At 40.2% G+C, this 23,149-nt stretch overlaps 1 pseudogene; it reads left to right on the plus strand.

Moving 5' to 3' along the window:
- Window positions 1–3,445: 3,445 nt before the first annotated feature.
- On the plus strand, window positions 3,446–22,911 carry LOC140512537 (RING-box protein 2 pseudogene; annotated as a pseudogene).
- Window positions 22,912–23,149: the final 238 nt, after the last annotated feature.

Raw genomic sequence — 23,149 nt, forward strand, 5'->3', positions numbered from 1 at the left:
CTAGCTCTATCTTATGGGGACAAGTGGAACAAGTCTAAATCTTTCCTCCCATGAGAATCCTTTGGATATTTGAACCCTATTATCATGTCCAACCTAAATCTTCTCTAGGTGGTTTCTTAGTTTCTTTCTTAGTTTCATTCTTAGTTTCTTTAATTCTGATGTTGTCTGAACTTGAGGTCTTTCATCATTCTCATTGCCTTTCCTTGGATGTTCATGCCCTTTCTAAAATAAGCACGGAAGAGGAAGAGATTAAAAATTAGATAAGAGATAAACCAGAAACAAACAAAAACAAACTTGTAGAAATGATAAAACTAAAAAATTGGTTCTTTGAAAGACTAATATTGGTAAACCTTTAGCTAATTTGATTAAAAAGCAGAGAGTAGAAAAGCAACAACAAAGCAAATGAGCAAGGTGAAGTCACAAGGAGCCTGGAATTCATTCTTCAAATTCTTTTTCTCAGCTTTGTTTATCTCTGGTTTGGTATGTATAAGAAGTGGGGCTTGCTAAGGGTATATTGGACCCTGCTTGTACTGGCTCATGAAAACTGATTGTTAAATTTTCAATGCACAGGTTTATAACTCAGAAATTGGTAAATGCTACAAATCAAAAGCCTGATTTACTTTTATTGTCAAGACTTAAGAAAGTGATGGAGAAAATGTTAAAAATTCAAATGAAAAAGAAAGTTTTTAGAGAATTGTTAAACATTTACCCTTACTTGACCCATCATCTTCCTGGCTTTGAGGCTTCTTCTTATCCGCTAGTTTGCATCATCTTCAGGATTCACTCAATCAATAAACATTTATTATGCTGACTAAGTGCTAGGCACTGTGTTATTTACAAGAGCTATACATACTTTTTAGAAAAGTAAAAGTTAGAAAAGGTGGCTATTATCAGTATGCTTACTGTTATTTTTATAATTATTAAGCGTCTCATTTTGCTTATTATTATGATCTTTATAGCCAAGTGAACAAAGAGTTGGACTTAAAGTCAGGAAGACCGGGATTCAAGTGCTGCTGCTGATGCACATCTGTTGTGTGACTCTGGGAAAATACTTAACCACTCAGTAGCCCAGGTAATTCAGTTCCAGGGCAAATTTCATAGAGCTGGTGTTAGCTTGTATTGTTACACAAGGTTTCCTAATTTAGAGTTCCCTATACCAAAGAAAAAGCTTAGTTACGTCCAAAAACCTAACAAAAAAACAACCCTCTTTACCATAACTATATAGATGGCTTGGAGGAGTACAATGTGGAGAGCAACTGAAACATCATTTCTTTCCCATACTCTATAGTCATTATTGTGATTGTCTGCTATGTTCTTATTTTGGGCCCAAAGAGCAGGAGGGAGGTAGGGTGTTGGGGCTGGCAGGACAGGGCACAGGAGATGCAGGAGCCCAACTAGGGCTAGCAGAAGTAGAGCTTGCCTGGAGCCAACCATGCCTCCAGCAGAAAAGGGCAGGAGTAGCTGCAGCCCTAGGACTGGACCCATTTTACTTTTCAAGGACCATCTGGGACAAGTCCTTAAAGCAGGAGCCAGGAGGAGAGTTCTCCCTCCAGGACTCTTCCTGATGCTTGCTCATCCATTTCCTCTACTACTCCTACATGACTGTGACCATGTTTTGGTTAGTTTTCTTTTCCTGAACTTCACCTCAAAACTAGGCCCCAAACTCCAGAGGCCTCAGGCCAAATGTCTATTTAGTCTTGTACAGAATACCCAAATCCTCCCCTTCCCCTCCACTGTCCTCCTGGATTTTGCAGTACTACTTCTACAGTGGCATCTCCCAGTCAGAGCTCCAGTGGAGCCTACCTGACATGCTGAATGTCTTTCTTTACCTACTGCTGGCTCTAGACAGACCTCACTCAAGGGTAGTGCTTCAACTGCCTCTGTCTTGTGGGCAGCTGACACAAACAACGTTCCCATGCCAGGAAAGGAACTCAACAAGGCAGGAGATGATGACCCAAGTCACCAAAGCTATAATTATTATCACATTAATATCAAACAATGTTAATGTCACAACTCTTATGCCTGGGACTTTGCAGCTCTTATTCTGTTAAGCTTCCAAGGCAACGAGAGAACCTGCACTTCAATGTGTCCTGAAGACACAAAAGACAAAGATTTGTAGTCTGAAAATTTCATTTAGCATATGAGATGGTGGGTGAACCTCTAAGCAGGACCGCTTAGCCTGGCAGATAGCACATCTATTTCCTAATGCACAAAAAGAAATAGCCTCACCTCGTTCAAATGGCTGAGATTTTCGAATTTCCTCCCAAAACCTAGAAGCAAATAGCATGGATGGTATTCGCTGTGGCAGGAAAGGGGATGAAATCATCCGTGAGAATCAGAAAATGTCCCAGAAAATGAAACTATCATGTGCTGCCCCTTTCCAAATGCAAAGAAATCGTTTTGCCCTTGTTTTCCAGCAAAAAATGGCTCTAATGCTGACAAGCAGTACAAGATACCGACACCTGCCAACGTGGCAAACTGTGGATCTTGGTGAATCTCAGGTCACATATGTGAGTTTTGCCTTCTTTGTCTCCTTTGACAATTTGGCTTGTCTGGTGAAGGAAGAGGCAGATACTGGGAGGATGTGTATGCAGGGCACACTCGCACAAGATATCTTTTGTAAGAAAAAAAAAGTTCTTACCAAATTAGAAAAATACTATGAGGACACTGCCTTCTACCCATAGGGAGGCACAGAATGGGGAAGGCCCAGTGGAAGACTTCCTGAACTTTGGAGAATACAAATCTATTCTAAACAGTTTCTTGAGGAAGGAGCTATTGGAAAGAATCTGCTAAGAAGACAGTGGTGAAGGCAGTTCACCTTTAATGTGTTCAGTATGACAAACCTTACTTCGCTTTTGGCTCCAGACCAAAGGAAAGAAGGTATTTAGATGAGCAAGAGAAGCAAATGATGTGGAAACAGCAGTGGTAGGCTTTGTGGATATCAATCCTTATCAGTCTTAGGGATGGCATCACTACATAACAGTACCCAAATTTCCTCTTCTTCCTCCTCCTCTTGCACCTTCCCCATTCCAACCATACCAGTATCCAAGTGTTCGCAGAGCCACATTCCACTACCCTCAATCCAGAACAGTCTAGGTCAAGACTTTAAATGTGACAGTCAGGGAATTTATAAAAAGGCAGCCAGTTGGAAAAGCCTTGTTGTTTCCCATCACAAGTAGGCCTCTGCTAGGATTAGTCCTATATACATAATTTTGTATATACATATATGCACTTTGGTAAATACATACACACAGGCATTTTTGCATGTCTTTATATGTGTACATATGGATGCATGGGCCAAGTTCATTTTGCTTCAATGCAAGTCTACCAAAGAAATGGGAAATATTAGCCTCTCTCAAGGAGATTCAGCCCCGCCACTATAGCTTCCCGACTCTCTCGCCCCAAGCCTCTCCTCCACCAGCTGGCCAGGCCTGCCCATGCCACCATGGCCAACGTGGAGGACTGAGAGGAGCCCAGCATGTCAGCCTCATACTCAGGCAGTTCAGGCTCCAAGGCCACAGGTGACAAGATGTTCTTCCTCAAGAAGTGGAACACAGTGGCCATGTGGAGCTGGGATGTGGAGTGCGATACGTGAGCTATCTGTCGGGTCCAGGTGATGGATGCCTGTCGTAGATGTCAAGCTGAAAACAAACAAGAAGATTGTGTTGTGGTTTGGGGAGAGTGTAACCATTCCTTCCATAATTGCTACATATGTCCCTGTGGGTGAAACAGAACAATCGCTGCCCTCGGTGCTAGCAGGACCAGGTAGTCCAGAGAATAGGCAAATGAAAGCCCAGGGCATCATTGAGTGACATGGTCTGAGGCCCTGGGTGTGGCACATAAGGGGTAAAGCCCTCCAAAGATGGCATCACTTCACTTGTCTTGCCTTGGTAAAAGGAATGAGTTGGACACTTGTTAGGGTGCGGTATTTGGTCCCCTTTCTTTTTAGAACTTCTCTACAAGTAAGAACAGTGTGTTAGAGATAACATTCTTTTATCTTTCTTTAGTGTGAATTGTAGATACTGCTTAGAAATGCCAGGTTAGAGAAAATAGCTTCAACATGAATGACTTTCCCAGTCTAAGTAAAGTCTAGGAAAAAGGAAATCAGGAGAGGAAGTTTCATTCAGACAAGAGGGCTTTGCATGTTTATGGTTAATCATTCAAAGTTATTGACACGAATAAAAAAGCATTCCAATCGAATCCATGTAAGGTATGGTTTGGTACTAATAATATTTTTTTCCCCTGAAAATAACTAATTTATGCAATGTTCATGTCACTAAGTTAGGGTTTTGGCTTCCATTTTAAGTTTTTGTTAAAAACAAGATTAAAAATTTTATGAGTAACTTAATAGTGACCAGGGCAAATGCACTTCTTAGACCTTTAATGAAAAAATTATGATCATGTAACACTTTGATAAAGATTAAAGATTCTATTAAATTGTGACATAATAGTAATCTAATTTATTTTGTGAATGTTAATGTTTCTTTTAGAAAACTATGCATATGATCATTATTTTAACTGAGATTAAAATTTTGAAAAATAGTATTTGAATGTTGCTAGCACCCATACCTTAACCTAAACTTGTTTACATTTGGGGAAGGTGTTTTATGGAATTTGATGGACAACCTGGAGACGTTTGGAATGTGAAACAGTTAATTTCAGAGTAGTCAGAGAATTTTCCAGATGGAAGTTACTACTGTCTTTTCTAACAGGTACCAAAATACAAATACATGTGAGAGCTCAAGAATGAATATATGTGTATATGTGTCTATACAAACGTATGTGCATGTGTACATGCACACATACATACATGTGTGTGTATCTTAAAATTTCAGAGAAGAAAATAACTATTTACTTCTCTCCATTCAGAAATCAGTAGTCCTGAGCTTCATTTCAAGAGTCAAAAAAGAAGTAGAAAACCAAAAAGGATTTTGAGTAATAAAATTTTTAAAAAGTTAAAAAAAAAGAAATGGGAAATATTATGAGTCCACAAAATTATCAAGTCTGTTCATTGGCTGCACATTGCCATTTCAGGTCAACATACCCTTTGGCCTTGAATGTCTCTTCTTCTTCTGGCATTCTTGTTTTTCTTGAGTATGAGTGAATGACATAAAAAGAGTCAGATCGTTGTGAGTCAGAGTCTTTTCCATCCATGCTAACTATGTTCAAGTTCCTCCATTTACAGCATAGAGAGGGATGCAAAGAAAATCTTCCTTATTACTCAATGGAGCAAAAGTGAAAGAGGTGGTTGCAAATTTCTCCAAGGTTGCTTGCATTTTTTGGATTCCAAGCATTAATGTAGATAGATCTTCTGGAGTTGTACCTATTTCACATATCTTCTCAAAATTTTCTCTTTATCTGTCTTGCCAAAATGCCTTCATTTGGTTCCTCATTGATGTCAAAGGAAGAGAAAATAAAGATTGGGAGAACATCAAGGAAAAGTGTTAGAGACGCAAACTAGGAAGGGGGTTGAGGGGAATATAGGTAGACAATGCTATGTATCTAGCAGCTTCATTGTATCATAAGGAAGGAAGGAAGGAAGGAAGGAAGGAAGGAAGGAAGGAAGGAAGGAAGGAAGGAAGGAAGGAAGAAAAGAAGGAAGGAAGTTACATTTGTGTCATGCTAGAAAGGAAGAGAAAAGCACAGCATTGCTTTACATCTGACAATGTGGTCCATTCCCTAGAGGTCCCCAGTGATGTTATCTGGAGTCCCTTTGTTATGTTTATCTGAAATTCAGAAAATTTGTGGTGTCAGAAACATCAGAACCTTTTAGACATACAAATAAAGCACTGCATTATTCACTTAGGCTGTGATCCCTTCTTCTACTTTCATTCATTCTCTCTTTGGCTCTGAAGGCTTGCTCTGGCTACCTCAGTTCAGGATATTATCTTTGGTCTTGACAGAACTGTTCTTATACTTCACATAGCACTTCCCAGTTTGCCAACATTTGCTTGACATTATTTGGCTGACTGATCTTAGGCCCAAAACATTGTTTTCTTTGAGCACCTCTTCCATGTTGATGATAACCAGACCAGCTCCCATTTAGATAGTGCCTTACTATTACAAATGCTTTAGATGCTTGAAATGAAATAGGATCATGGAACAGCCTTCATTTGCTAAGTGCTGGGGATACAAACAGAAAAGAGGGGAAGTACCTGCTCTCCAGAAGCTCCCATTCTAGTGAAGGGAGACTCCAGCTTCAGAGTAGATAGAAAGCCCCAGGCAGGACATGGGATGGAATGTAAGGCCTGGTCGACCTTGGAGAACAATGGCAGAGCAGGAGATCTTTGACCAGTGAGGGTGATGAAGAAGATGAAGGAAATGATGAGTCTGAAATTTGGTGGGGAGCTCAAAGTATTAGCTCAGGAAGAAGCAGGGATGGTCAGGGGGCCTACTGTGGAGATGGAGTATAGACATGGAAGAAGGAGCATCCAGTGCCTGCTTAGGGCTGAGCAGTGGGAGCTAGTGTTGAGGAAGAAGAGGGCTCCCTGAGACACATGCCTGCTGGGCTTGTGGATACCCTTTAGTATGTGAGGGGCTGGTGATCTAGAAAGTGGAAGAGAAAGGTGACCAGCTGCTGGGAGAAACCCCTCTTGCTGTGCCTTTGGGCTACTGCTTCTTTTCATAGATCCTCCCAGCTGGTCCTTATGAAAAATCCATGATATGGGTAATTTTGAAGGATAAGGAAAGGAATATCTGTGCTTTTCTTCATGTACGGCCATCCTGAACAAAAGATTCCTTTTGCCCTTGCAAGTCAGGAAAACTGACCTTTTTGGTGTTCACTCATTTCAAACCATTTGCAGTTTACTTGGCAAAGATACTGGAGTAGTTTGCCACTTCCTTCTCCAGACCACTTTACAGATGAGGATATTGAGACAAACAGGGTCAAGTCACTTGCCCAGGGTCACATAGCTTCTGTGTCAGTTCTTTCTCACTCTGAAGTCAGTGGTATATCCACTAGACCATACTGTCTCTTCAGCAGGAATAAGAATTGAAATGTATAGAGTATACTAAGCTTTTCAAGGCAATTGATAGACTAGATTCACAACCCTGGAAAACAGGTTCCATGTGTACAGTTATGTCCATTTTCCAGAAGAGAAACTGAGACTTAGAGAAATGGCTAGAAATTTCAGAGGCAGGAGATGAATCCACATCTTCCGGACTGCAAATTCAGCATGCCCTCTCCTCGATCCATACTGTCTCTCTAGGTGGCATGAGCATATTGTTCCTCTCTTAGAGATGAAGGGCTGGGGCCCAGATGGGAGAAATTTCAATCAAGCTACTCAAATACTGTCTAGCTACCTACTTTGAATCTCCGTCTAGCGCTGTTTCCACCATACTTCCTGCCTCTTCCTGCTATTGGGCCCCTTCTTGTTGGGCTTGGTGCAGTGCAGAGAGAGCCTTGGATATAATCTCAACTTAGCCATTTATCTGGGTTCTTTAGGCAAGTTCCTTCACCTTTGTGCTTCAATTTCTTCATATGTAAAAAGAGAAGTTTAGGCTGAATGATCTCCATAGTGTTCTCTAGATGCAAATCTATGACTCCACCAGCCCATTATAGAATTTGATGCTCACTATTGCTTAGGAAAGACTGAAGGGTATAGGGTGTGTTCAGGAAAGACTAGTACCTCTGGTATGAAGACTTCTGAGTCTACTTCAGGGCTGTTTTCTACCTTTTCTGTTCACTTGTTCCACCTAACTCACTTCTGTGGCTCCAAGAAGCTGTAATGTGCAGTAAACATTTTTGACAAACAGGCTAAACCAGATTGAGGGTAACCATGGGGACTGAGGTTGGTGAATTAGAGGGTTCTCTACCCAAGGATGTGAAGGATTCCTCTAGTGGAATAGGCAGATGAGGATCCACTGTTGCAGTGGACAAGGCAGTTGAAACAGGTGCTGTAGAGCACTTAGAACTTGGTTAGACATTGAAGATAGCAAGGTCTTCCACTGCATCTTGAGCCATCACCAATCATCTTGACTCTGTCCTGCCACTGGACTGTGATGACACTGGAGGAGAGACTTTGTCTCTCTGCCTCACTTAAATCCAATTTATGCATGTATCAGAAGATATCAACTATATCTTACCATTTTTACTTATCTCAAAGTGGATATCCTGAGAGAGGTGGTCACAGTACTACACACAGGTGGCCCAGGTTATAGAGTCGTCCTCTCACTGAAAAATACTGTGGGATTCAGCAGCTCCCTGGGTATCTGAGCAGTCTTTTAAGGATCCCACTGCTCATCTCCTGGTATAAGGAAGGTTCTAGAAAAGGTGCCCTAAAAATTGTCTCCTTACTTAAACCTGGACTGATTCCCTCTGCAGGTAGGGATTCCACCTTGCAGTTAAAACACCAAAAAAAGTATAAAAATGTTTGTGAAGACAATGCCACTCACCACTGGCCCATGGAATGTGAGCACACTTACTGACAGCATAAATTCAAAATTCAATGCACCTGAAAGATGAACAGCTCTTGTTGCAAAAGAACTCAGCGGGTATCACATCCATATAGCAGCATTGAGTGAAACAAGGCTGGCAAATGAAGGCTAGTTTGCTGAAGTTGAAGCTGGATACATGTTTTTCTAGAGTGGCTGCAGTGAAGGGGAGCACTGTGAAGTTAGTGTACGTTTTGCAATCAAAATAATCCATTCAACAAGCATGTATGCCTCCCAAGAGGAGTGCAGGACAGACTCATGACAATATGACTGACACTTGCAGGAAAATGTCATGCCACCATCATCAGTTCCTATGCTCCCACCATGACAAACCCTGATGAAATAAAAAATTATGAAGAGCTGGAGATTTTTATCATCGATGTGTCAAAAGAGGACCAGCTTATAATTCTGGGTGAGTTTAATGCTAGAGTAGGCCCAGACTACCAGATTGGGCAGGGAGCCCTGGGGAACAAAGGAGTTGGAAACAGCAACAGCAATGGTCATATCATAGCCTTCTCATCATCAACCTGTCTTCCATATACCTGAACACAATAAAACTTCATGAATGCACCCTCACCGCAAACACTGGCATTCAATAGACTATGTGATTATAAGGAGAAAAGAAGGACTGGATGTGAGAGCGATAAAGGCAATGCATGGCACCAAGTGTCAAACTGATCATAGGCATCCTCTCTAAGCTAAATGGTCAAAATCAACATTAGCGGCAGCCCCAAGGCAAAAACAACTAGCAGAAGAATTAATGTCAACAGATTAGAGCTCCTCTCTAAGAGGGAACACTTTGTTTCTAGCTTGGAGGGAAAGCTGAGCCAACACATAATTGGCAACAGTGGAGCAGAAAAGGAGGGGGAAGCTCTCAGAGATCTTGTGTGCAGCACTGCATTTGCCTCTGTGGGTCTGAGTACTCGTGAAGATGAAGACTGTTTGGATGAAAATGATGGGGAAATTCAGAAGCTGCTAAAAGATAAAATGAAAACTCTATAGGGTTTTAAACTCTCAGCAGGATAGTTGATCCTTCTCTGAGAAAGTAGCATGTAATTCCATCAAAAGTAAAATGCAAGCAAAGCTTAGAGAGATGCAGGATTCTTGGCTCAGTAAAAAGGCAGATGAAATTCAGTTTTATGCTGATAGTAACAATCCAAAATGCTTCTATGATGACCTGAAGCCTATTTATGAGCCAAAGACCTCTGGTACATCTCAACTCCTCACTGCTGATGGAGTCACACTGATTAGTGATTACGATATGATCCTAGAGACATGGGCTGAACATTCCTGTATTGTTTTCAAAAGACTGTCATCAATCAGTGCTGAAGCCATTAACCAAGTACCTCAGATTGAAGTCAATCCCTTCCTAGATGAAGTTCCAACTGAACAAGAGGTTTTGAATGCCATTAAGCTTCTTTCATGTGGCAAAGCACCTGGTGCTGACTCTATTCCAGCTGAGATTTACAAGGTAGAGGGTCCTTTGCTCATACAAAAGCTGACAGAAATTTTCCATGTTATGTGGCAAGAGGCACTCATTCCCTAGGAATTCAAGGATGCCTCTACTGTCCATCTCGATAAAGGTAAAGGAAAGAGATTGTCCTTCAACAATCCCAGGGATAGTTGGAGGGGAGAGGTCTTTCTCTTAGTCATTGTTGGCAAAATCCTTGCCAGAGTCCTCCTTAATAGATTCATCCTCTACCTGGTAGATAGTTATGTACCTGAGAATAGTGTGATTTCAGAAAACAGCTGAGGAATGGTGATTGCTCCCCACCAACTTTAGGAGAAATGCCAGGAGCAATACAGATGTCTGTACATAAAGTTTGTCGATCTGACCTAGGTCTTTGATACTGACAGTCACGAAAGTTTATGGAAAATTAAGACAAATTCTGTTGCCTAGAGAAATTCATAAGCAATGTATGTCCATTCATGACATTATGCTTACTGGGGTTCTGGATAATGGACAACTCTTTTGGACTTTCCCAGTCATCAGTGGAGTGGAACACGGCTGGGTGTTTGCTCCCATGCTGTTTAGCATGATGTTTTCAGTCATGCTGTTAAATGCCTTCAGTGAACATGAACACACCATCAAGGTTAATGTTAAATTCTTCAACTTGAAAAGGCTACAAGTCAAGATCAAAGTGAAGGCAGTGTTGGTGCCTAGTTTTCTGTTTGCAGATGATTGTGCACTCAATGCAGCCTCTGAAGTTGAGATGCAACAAAGTATGAATTCATTCTCTGCTGCTTGCACTAATTTTGGCCTAACAGTTAACACCAAGAAAGCCCAGGTGCTCTGCCCCTAGCAAACCATCAACACATAGAACCATAAGTTACAGCAAATGGAGTCATTTTGATTGCTGTGGAGAAGTTCACATACCTCTTTAGTGTACTTTTCAGGGATGTAGACACTGATAATAAGATTGACCCACTCATTGCCAGAGCTAGATGCATGTTTGTGAGGCCTGGAAGGATAGTGTGGGAGAAAAGAGGTATTAGACTGACTGCCAAAATGAAGGTCTACAGATCCATTGTGCTAACCCCATTGGTGTATATCTGGGAAACCTGGACAGTATCCCAATGTGATGCCAGGAAATGGAATCTTATCCATTTAAATTTTATTAAGAAGATTCTGAAGATCACCTGGCAGGATAAGATACCAGACACTGAGGTCCTTTCTTAAACAAAACTGCCAAGTGTTCAAAATTGACTTCAGAGAATGTAATTGTGAAGGGCTGGCCACAGTGTTTGAAAGTAAAATATAAGCTTGCCTAAAAGGCTATTTTATGGAGGTCTCAGACAGGGCCACCATTCCCATGGTGGTCAGAAGAAGTTGTACAAGGACACTTTCAAGGTCTTAAGAACTTTGGAACTGATTGTGTGATATGGGAGACACTGGCACAGGACGGCTCAGCATGGCATGCCCACATCACAGAAGGTGCTGTGCTCTATGAGCAAAGCCAAATTGAATTGTCTCAAAAGAAACACAAGATGTGCAAATTTAGAGGATCCACACTAAACATTCACATGGATTATTTGTCCACAACCTGTGGTAGGACATTCTGAGTTTATATTGGTCTGATCAGCAACAGTTGGATACACTATCAGTTGAATCTAGCACAGTGATGTCATATCAGTCCTCTTCTAGAACTAAAGACAACCAACCATTAGTAAACATTGATGAGACTGTGTAGGGAGCCAGATCTGAGATCCACAGTAATAAAGGAATTCTCTTAGAAATAAGGAGGGACTGCAATCTAGGTATGTGGGAAGCCACTGAAAAAAGCCATGGTAATGGGAGATGTATTGTTGTGTGTAAAGAGCAGAGAGGACAGTTTGGCTGGATCCCATCATGCAGGAGGGGAGTAACAGCCAGTGAGGACAGAAAGATGGACTGGGACTAGCTCATAAAGGATTTTAAAAGGTAAACAGAAGAATGCCTGTCTTATTCCAAAAGCCACAGCATTAGTTGAATAGGGAAGTCAAATGGGAAGATCTCTGCTTAAGGAAAATACTTTCAGGAACAGGGTATAGGATGGACAGTAGATAGAAGAGAGACTTGCAGCAAGGAGGCTGCAACAATCATCTCCATCCCATGTGGTAAAAGCCTGAACTAAGGTGAAGTTGTGAAAGTGAAGAGAAGGACTTGAATTTGAGATACTGTGAAGTGAAGGTAAATCAGCAAGATTTGACAAGTGATAGGATGTGTGAGGTGAGGGAGAGTGAGGAGTCACAGGTAAAGCTGAGATTAGGAATCTAAGATCCTGGTGATGCCTTCAACAGAAATAGGAAAATCTACAAGAAGGAAAATATCATAGATTCAATCTTGGGTATGTTGAATTTAAGATCTCTTGGATATCAGGTTTGAAACAGTTCACTTGCAATTGATGACTTGGGACTGAAGCTTAGGGGAGACACTAGGGATGGAGAATATAGGTATGTGCATGTATGCGTGTATACAATTATATACACACTCGTATGCACATATGTATATGTTTGTTCAGTCATTTCAATTTTGTCCCACTTTTCACAAACCCACTTGGGGTTTTCTTGGCAAACCTACTGGAGTGGTTTACCAATTCCTTCTCCAGCTCATTTCATAGATGAGGAAATTGAGGCAAATAGGTTGCAATGAGTTTCACAGGGAGACAGCAGAAGCAAATGTCTAAGGTCAGATTTGAACTCAGGTGCTCCTGATTCCAGCCCTGGGCTCCATCCACATGGGTGTTCTAAGATATAGAGGGTCACATTTTCAGAATGTTGAATACTTCCAAGAAAGTAAGGAATGGGATGGAGAGAGGAGGAAACAAATTCCCTTGGATCAGGGGAGCTGCAGGAGATAGCACTCAGAGACCAACAGAGCCAAATGGGTCTCTTTTCCCTGCTGCCTGCTCTGCTACTAATGGCCTGAAAGTGTAATCAAGGAAGGCAGCCTGAACTAGAAAAGAAACCTTAGCGACCTGCAGTACCCCGACAGATTCCAGGACATCTCACTCCCTGGCCCTTCTCATTGCCTGTCCTGATCTGCTGTGAATACTGCCCACTTAGCCTTAGAAACTTTGGGTTGTTACAGTTAAGGGCAGAAACTGGAAGTCTACAGGCAATCTGCTCTAAAGCCCCCTTCTCCCCACCCCTTTCCCTTCCATCCCTCCCTCCACACACTACCCATCTCGAGTTCTACACCCTGCTTCACTCCTGGTTAGTCTTTCTTCACACTTCGACTGAAGTTAGTTAACCTGAGGGCTTGTCATCCTCAGCCGCAGGTAATCTTCCTTTGCCAGGCAATTCCCAGCAAACCACCGGGACCATGGCCTAGAGCTGGTTTTCACATTCCCCAGGAAAGCAATCCCATCATTCACATCAGCCTCTGGGCTGTGGCTCTCAGGTTCTCAGCTTGCTGCTTGGACCAAGATGCCCTCTATGGGTAGGTGCACCATCCACCTGGGAGGTCCTGGGCTTAGAGCAAGGATATGGGTCGGGGACTGCAGGGAGATCAAGTCCCTTCTGCCTCAGCCTCCAGCACAGCGAGAGGCAAAGGTGCGGGGGTGGGGTGGGGAACCCTGAACGGGCAGGAGCAGATGTGGGGAGCCTGGCTTACCGCAGAAGGGGCGGGCGCTGCTCCAGTCTGGGGCTCCTCTGAGGTGCAGGGACAGGGAGGTGACGTTTTCCAATTGCATCGTCAAGTCCTAATACAGAGATTTTGGTCTGTTCCGATTGTACATTGTCTGAGACAGGTTTCCTCTGAGGACTCTTGTAGCTGCATCCCTACAAGGTGGGTAAGCTGGCTCCACTTTTTCCACCCTCTTTCCCAAACTGAATTCATTGTTTTGGTGATTTAGTCTTTGACCCTTTCGTTACTGAGCGTATCATAATTATATCTTTATTACTGCTTGTAATAGATGTGGTTAATGTATTTTCTTTTGCGTACTTATTTCTATGATCTGTATTTCACTGAATTACTCACAACTTAGCTTGTCATGGAAAGGCTCCATTTAGGTCTGTAGGTTTGCTTGTGTTCCCAGCATTCACAACGTTTTTTTTTTTCTTCTGTTATTGTATGGGAAGGATGAGTTTCATGTTCCTATTTTCCTGTTTATTTTGACCATCTCTGTTCACTTGCTTTATGTCAGGGCCATGAGGTACTTCTGATTTCTATTCTTTAATATTCTCATTAAGAAGAGATGATCACAAGTCTTTCAAAACTAGTATCTCCAACACTCAGCTGGGTTCTCTCATTTTCCTTTTTCTCTCATTTTTGGGTTTATCCAGCTTTGAGAGATGTTTACATTTTACTACATTGGTGGTTTAAACATTTTGGGCCATGGGGTAACAGTTCATTTTCCCCTTATACGTTTAGAAACTTTATATGTTGGAGCATATTTGTTGAACATTGATGCTTTTTCACTGCTTCTGTTATTTTTAAGCAAAATGCAGTGTTCTTGTTTATCTGTCAACCATTATGCTTTGTCTAAATGCATGCTACTTTTCTGGTATAGATGGGGAATCTCACTTCCTACATAGGATATGTTTTTTTCAGATTTTCAATTGAAATAAGTCCTAATTTTTCAGATGTTTCTTCTCAGTGACGTTTTGTTTAGATTTTTCTTTATCCTGAAACTTTTTTTTAAAGATCAATTTGGTGAATTAATTTGCCTTAGAGTTTGTGCTTCTTAGACTGGTATTTGTTTCCCTTTCTCTAGTTGGCACAGATGGTCATCTGTTCCATCTCTGGAACATTGTAATTCATTTAGCTTCTTCTACTACATTTAGATGCCAATCGATTCTCATAGACCCTCCACCCATGCCACTTCCTTTGATGATTTAAGGACACTGAGATTATTATGGATTACTTGCATCCAGCTAGTCTTTTCCAAAATATGTTTAGTATGGATCTCTACCTGCCCAGAGTTGGTAATGCATTTGCTAGAGCACATACACTCCCAGTAGTGGCAATCAGCTAGTCTGGGTCTATTCTATAATCTATTCTATTACCTATATTCGGTTATCTAGAATCCCAATCCAAAGATTGCTGTATAAACTGTCTCCTTTGATAACTGGTCAATGAGTTCATGTTGTAGGTGACCTTACCAGGCATGAGGCACTCTTCCCATCTTAAGGATCCAGAGGACACTTCCACACAATCCACACTTCGACCTTTTTTAAATTAGAGATCCTGGGCTGTGTGGCAATGAAAATGGAGAAGCAGATTCTAAAAATCCAAGGGTACACACCCCAAAGTCCTTGTAAGGTGTTCAGCATTATTGGCCAGGACAGGACACCTGGGATCTGGTAATATCTTTTGAGTTTTTTATCTCCTTGAGGAAAACCTTCTTTTTCTTGGCATTTCTGAAGACTAATTTCTTTGGAAAGAAAATTAAAAGAGTTATTTTCTACTTGAGTCAGATATAGTCTTTTCAATTTCACATATCAAATACAAAAATGAAACTTTTTTATTAGCATCATACGTGGATGAAATCAACTTTTCCATCAGGAAAAATATATTCTAGATAGGAACTGATCTGGGAACTGCTGATGAGAAAATATGATGTGCAACAATAATGATAATTTATTGGAAAGATTGATTACCAAGAGAAGAAAATGTGTACATGGAGATGTTTCTAAAGCAATAGGATTAAAATGATTAAGGAGAGCACCAATTACTTCTCTTTCAAAGAACAGGTTTCTACAATTAATCATTGGGAAGAAGCAAGTCAGATTTTAGAAAAGACCTAAGTGCCTTCAGTGATAATTAAGTACAGTTAAAATGCCAGGTGGAGAGGAAAGAATTAGGATGCTTCTGGCTTTTCTATAAGTTAGCTAACAATAGGTTGAAAGAGTTCACCTGCCACATACAGAGAGTGGCAAAGTAATAAGACTTAGTCATGAAGTCCGATGTGACATTCACCTTCAGTCCCATGCTGAATCAATGACTCAGGATAAAATTCCCCAAATAAGCAACACTTTGTTGGAAGGGCAGTTTCAGTAGCAATGAGGAATGACATTTTCTCTGGAACTCCTTAAGTACAGGCTTTCAGTTTTGAGAAAATCTGTATCGGAACCAAATTGTGGCAGCTTTGAAAATCATAGGAAAAAGAAGTAGGACCATGTTCATCTAGCCAGTATTGTCACTTTTGTTGATGCCCACCCCCAAATCTGCCAAATTTGAGAGAAGGATAACAAAATATTCAGAGTGTCTCTCCATCTCGTCTTCACAGGGATAACAACTGCTGTCCTGATCATTTCCCATCCATGAGTTTCACTGGGCTCCATTTGTCAGGAATAGGGCAGGAAGAGGATTAACTATGTATAGTTCTCAAAGGGAAGAGACAGAAAGTTTTCTATTTCTAATTTCCCTAAATAGCTAAATCAAGGACTCTCCAAATTCCAGAATATGATGAGGGCTCTTTATGTGGTAATTCAAAATTCTAAATAGAATTTCTCATTCATTTCTGAAAAGCAGGTACTTCATGGAGATTACTTTTGAAGAACTCTAAAAGCTAATTTAATTTTAATTTAAAAAGAGTAATATGTAACTTTAATTGATGAGATCAATATATGTCTGAGATTGAGGACTGCCTGGGACTACAGAGGCTATTCTAAGAGAGAACAGATCTGGAAACATTCAGTCACCACAGCTATACTCAAATTCTGACAATTGCTGATTTGGATCACATGGAAATCTCTGAATGCTGCTTTTTCCTTTTGTTTTTTTTTCTGTTTTGGTATAATGTGATAAAAATGAGCCAGTATTTCTCATCCAAGAGGTACAATTTAGGAATAGATGCTGATAACTCATCATAAAGATCACAGAAAAGAATGTTACCTGCTGCAAATTATAAGTCAATGGGTTGAACAATGTCATACCATCTTAGAACAAACTTGTCATGCCACATATTGTCCTAGAAGCCTAAAATGTTAGAAGAGATGGGTACTTTAGAAGTCATTTGCTATAACTCCCCATTGAACATTACAATTAGAGTTTGAAGATTACCTTAGAGTTTACCTTGACAGAAAGAGCAAAGAGATGGAGACTTTGGGAGAGAGATAACAAGCAGGGCAAAGACACAGGATATAGTAGGAAAGGGACACTTCAAGGATCCAGGCATCTGCTGGAGCTTTCCCTCTTTGCCAAAAACAGAGCAGCTAATAACTTTATGTGCCTCAGTAATCATTTCATCCTTCAAAATATAAAGGCACCAACAAGAGGAAGCTCTACTATAGACAGGATTTTCACTAATATGGAGTAAGTGGACAGCCAGGTGGCAGAGTCAGTAGAGCTCTGGGTCCGGAGTCAGGAAGACCTGAATTCAAATGTGGCCTCCAACACTGCATGACTCTGGGCAAGTCATGTTTTAACCTCTATTTACCCCATTCTTCCCATCTGTAAAATTAGGATAATAACCACACTACTTCCCAGGGTTCTTGTGAAGAACAAACGGGATCACTGTAGAGCACTTAGCATGGTGCCCAGCATACAAGGCTATATAAATGTCAGCTATTTGCTATGTTAGCTCTAAGTGGTTGCCAGAATAGATATGATGTCAACTCTGGGAAGACATTTGTGAAGGAGAAGGAGAAGACATGGCTATCATCTGACTTGAATCCTAGACTTTGGGAAATATATTTCAAAGAGAGAAAAGATAGGTGGAGTCTCATGGGACTAGACTGCCTCAAGGAAATCAGTCTAGGAGGAATGGGAAAAATGCTCAATAAGAAAACTCTAAGGACAAAAAGAGGAGACATTCCACTGTGGAGAAAAATGAAACATGTCTAAAAAGGGAGATGTAGACACAGGGAAATTTACTAAGCCATTTAGATGTTTCAAAGAAATGTGCTGAAGATGGCGGCCAGGTCAGCAGATAGAGGACAAATATGGGCACACACATGGGCCTGTAAAAGTCACATTGGGCATGCTTAGGCTGGGGAAGGAGAACACCAACAACGACATTTTCAGCTGCAGAGCTTTTCTCCCAGAAACAAAAGAGGGGAGTGCAGACGGTAAGGAACATGGCATGCCAGAGGGAACTCTTTTCCATTCTGACAGGATTACTTAACTAGTAAATGAGGAATGCCAGGGAAATAATTTACTTAGAATTCTAGGAAAGCCTTTGATAAAATAACTCATGATATTCTTGTGGATAAAAGTAGAAATGTGCAATATATGATAATACAATTAGATAAACCCAGAACTGGTTGGATGGATCCTCAAAAAGAATTTGTTAATGGTTCAGGATCAGTGCTGCAGGAGTGTCATGGCCCAGGGACATGTGCTTGGCATTGTTACCAAAGACTTGGATAAAGACCTGGATATCCTCATTAATTCTTCAGATGACACAAAGCTCAAATAGTCAGCTCACCCACTGAACCACTGAGTGAGGATCCAAAAAAGATTGTGACAAGAAAGAGCATGGGAATGAATTTAGTAAGATGAAATTTAAGACAGATAAATGTACCAAAGAGTTAAACTTGGGTACAAAAAAACCAACTACCCAAATGGAAAATGGAGAGACAAGAGACTGATAGCAAGTAACTCCTCAAAAGATCCAGGGGTTAGCATAAGTCAGTAGTGTGAGGTGGCAGTCAAAAAGGACTGGGATTCTGGGCCACATTAAGGGAACTAGCTTTCAGGAATAAGGAGGTAAGAGTCCCTTTGTACTCAGCCATCATCAGACCTCATCTGGAGAATCATATTCAGTTCTGGACACCACAGCTAAAGAGCAACATTGACAAGCCAGAAGCGGTCAAAGACATCAGGAACGTTAAGGAGCCCAAGTCTACATCACGTGAAGACTGATGGAAGGAAATGGATGTGTTTAATCTGGAGAAGAGGACTTAAGGGAGAAATGATAGCTGTCTTCTACCATTTAAATGACTCATACAGAGGAGGGCCAGACTTGTTCAGTTTGGCTCAAGGCAGGACCAGGAGAAATGGGGACAAGTTACACACAGACAAATTTCAGTTGGATGACAAGAAACATCTGCTAATGATGAGAACCGCCCAAAAGTGGAATGGTTGGAACTCCACGCTCAAGGTCTTCAAGCAGAGGCTACACAATCCATGTGTCAGGTATGATACAGGGAAGATTCCTTTCCTCTGTGGCCTGCATTAAACTGCCACTGAGATCCTTTTCAACTCTCCCCTTCTATGATTCTCTGATGCATGTGCTAATGAAAAGATATATAGGAAGAGAGATTCAGTCTCAGATTTCATGGCTAGAGGAAATGTCCACTGTTCATACAGGCTGCTACCTTCTCTGAAACTGAAGATCTTAGAAAGCTGCTTAGAGCTCAAAGAACATGTGAAGTGGCCCATTCAGCCATCCTGGGCTGGATGGAGGACTTGAATTCACATCTCCCAGGCTCCAGAGAGCTTCCTCACTCAAATGAACTCTCCATACACACTTGCCACACATATAACTAAGAAAAACTGAAAGGAGAAATACCATTTTAAAAAACAATAAAATGTAACAAATAATTAGGAGTGAGCATGCAATTAGAAAAGGAACTTTGTGGAAATAAAAAAAACTAAATATACATTAAGAGGTACTCCATGTGCATAAGTGGGTCATACAAGTGTATGTTCAGATAACAATACAACAAATAATCTACACGTTTAATGCTATGTCAAAATTCTAATGGGTTACACTTTCTAGAGAAAATAATAAAATTAATATGAAAGAACAAAACATCTAATACCAAAAGAAATCATGAAAAAAGGTTAAGTTAGGAAAGGATTGAGGCACTGTTGAATCTCAAGTTATGGCATAAAGCAATAACGATCAAAATTAGACGTTACCAGAAAAACGACAGAAAAGTCAAACAGTGAAGGAGAAAAGATTTATAACCAAATGTACTTAGTAATCTAGTGTTCAACATATCCCAAAATACAAATGACTTGGAAAGGAATATGTTAATCAACAAAACTGCTTGAAAAATATTACAAATTTTGCTTTTAAAGACAAGAAAGTGAAAGATTAAAATCTCTGGGTTTTTAAATCAGACAGCATAAATTCCTAAAAGATCAACAGTACAAATGTAAAAGTCATACCATTGAAAAGGCTAAGAGAAGACTGCATTTTTCAGAAATATAAGGGAAAAATTCCTAACCATCCATCATTTGGATAACATAAGACAAGTCTGAATAGAGAAACAAAAAGCTTTAGTACAACTAAAAGTAACATATCAAGAATAAGAAAAACTAGAAAGAAGGTGGGAGGAGGATGGTCTTCGGATTAAATATCTAACAAAAGACAGTCCTCCAAAAATAAAAAAGAAATTGAAAAAAATTGAAAAATGTATAAACGACAAAAATCGCCAGAGTACGAAGCAACAGTTTTCCAATGGTTCTCAAAAGAAACTTTCAGCAGTCACTTAAAAAGGTGTTTATATACCCCACCCCAAAAGTAGGCTGGTTAAAAGCCTGGCTCTGGCAAAAAACAAAAAAACAACTCCAATTCAGGAGTTAAGACTAGAAAGATGAATAAACGGAAAAGATGCCCACCACCACAAAAAATCAGAGCAGGGATTTCTGGGTCATGTGACCAACACGATGGAAAATCAGATATTTTCTCCATTCCTCATGACCTTTCAAACCTCCTTCAAAAAGGAATTCTAAGCCAGAAATAAAGCAGTTTCAGCAGTCTCCACAGTCCAAGACACCAAGAACCCAAATAAGGTAAAAACTCAAGGTAGAGTGGAGAAAGTTAATGCTTCACCTCATCGCTAAACACCTCCCCTCCACCACCAACCTCTACATCTCTCATAGTGGAGCTTCACAAACTGACCCATGGCCCCTACATCAGACTCCACACCCATCCCCCACTCCCTCTTAGAGACCTGTAGATCCAAACAGCAGAAATAATGCTCAGGTGATGAGGGTAGCAAAGAGTGGCAGCTTTCTATAGAGCTGAGCCAGGGAACTGAGGAACAGAAGTGGAGCAGGATACATGGGGTGGGGGTGGGGGAGGTCTTGTGGCATTCCATTAGGTCTGAGAGAAAAGGCCCATCAAAGGAGAGGGGTAAGAACCTGAGTGTAGGGGGAAATAAACTACAAAGACTGAAATTATCCAAAATCTCAGGAGGAAGATAGTTCATTTAAAGACCCATAAATATCAGGAGATAAATCAACTGGACAGACATTAAAAACAGAAAGGAAAATGTCCTCCAGATCAAGTAAAAGAATTCAGGCATCTATGAACAATACTGCAAGACACAGGAAAATGAATCAACACCTGATGATACAGAGAACACTGCGAATTTTGAGAAGAACATGGAACCACAACACGCTGTTCCAGAGCTGGTAGAGAAAAGTGCAGAAAGCCATAACGTCTTAAACTATCAAAACAAAGTGAAGGAGAAGAGAGGATGGGGGTTCTACTGGATTACCTGGCTGGGAGGGGAAAAACAAAGAACTAGATAAAAGCAAACAAGAAAAAGGAACTAATAACATCAAAATTCCCAAAATAGGGAAAGTGATAACAAACAGAAGGGGAAGTTTAAGGATTAGAGGAAGATAGCAAATAGGAACATGGTTGCTTTAAAATAGATTAAGCTAAAATAACTGAAGGGATTGAATGCTATGTTTACAGGAAGAGGGAAAAATATGAGTTTGAAAAAAATATTATAGACAAATGGAGATTCGAAGTCATCTCATAAATCTAATCACTTTCAATGTGAATGGATTAAAAATCCAACAAGAGTGATGGATTGGATAAGAGAAAAGAAACCTCACAATCTGTTGCTTATAAGAAGCACACTTTAAAAATAAAAACATTCACCACATAAAAACTAGCGGCTGGGAAAAAAATTTGCTATACATCAAGCCAATCCAATATAATGAAATCTATAATGCTATCAGACAAACAAGAACAAATATTCAAAAAAGAAAATGAGATAAACAAGGAAACTACTTTATCTTCAAGGGAACCATAGACAATAAATCAATTCAATATTATATGCAAATTACATGCTCCAAATAGTTTAATATCTAAAATCAGAAAAGAACCATTAACTGAACTACAAGAAGACATACAAAGTAACACAATAGTGGCAGGAAATGTCAATGGCCCTCTCTCACTTTTGGATAAGTCTAACCGAAATTAATAAACAAAGAGGAAAATATAGAACTGAACAAATTGTTGAAATAACTAGAGCTAAGATATATGATTGCACCATCTAAAGAAGACCATGCCACCAGAGAAATGATGACATGACTAGCACTTGACTTTGTCTGGAGCCAGGGAGGCTGTGCAAGGTCACCACCCTCACTTCTCCTCCAGAACCATCTGACAACTGGAGATGGCCCAGGATGCAATGGGAGACCTTGGCCTCTTTTGGCCACAATCTATTCAGGTACTCGCTTAGGGTGAGGTAGCGCCCACCCTTAATGAGGCAAAGAAAAATAACTGCATCAGGCTGGGAGGGAAACAGCAACAGTTATAACTGATAATCATTCTTAAGCCTGGAGAGTCCAGAAAACAGCTCTTAAGTGGAGCTTGGGCAGGGGCCTCGTGTTGTCCAATGCATGGGCTTTAGAGTGCAGTAGGTTTAAGGTTTGGGGAAGGGACTAAAGAATTTCTAAAGAGACTGCAAAGGAATACATTAATATGTAATTATACATTTATGCACATATACACTATCTCAGCACTATATAGAACCAACCAAGTGTTAGCATGGAAATATTGCAAACAGATGTAAAAAGGGAGAAATAGGATACATGTTGATATATTTCTACACATAAATTTCTACACATAAAAATATTTATATACAAACATATACATTTATATAAATAATGAGTGGGTCAAAGTACAAATCATAGAAACAATAGAATGACAAAGATTTAAACAATGTACCAAAATTTCTAGGAAGTGGCTAAAGCAATCCTTAGAGTAAAAATCATATCCCTAAAAACATTCTTTATTGAAAAACAAAAGGATTAACAAATTCATATATTGAAAAGAATTAGAAAGTCAATAATAAACAAGCCTAAAATAGGCAAAAGCAGCTATTGAAAATAAATGAGAAATAAACTGAAAAAACCTATAGAAAAGATAAATGAAACTAAAAGTTATTTTTTAAGACATAAAATTGATACAACTTTAGCCAATTTGCTTAAGAGGGCAGAAAAACAAATTAATGAAGTACAAAAGGTGAAATCACAGCAAAACCAGAATAAAAATGATCAGGACACATTCCTATGTTAAGTGAGAACGCTAAAAAG

Source organism: Notamacropus eugenii, chromosome 6 (genome assembly GCF_028372415.1).
Source record: "Notamacropus eugenii isolate mMacEug1 chromosome 6, mMacEug1.pri_v2, whole genome shotgun sequence".
NCBI lineage: Eukaryota > Metazoa > Chordata > Mammalia > Diprotodontia > Macropodidae > Notamacropus > Notamacropus eugenii.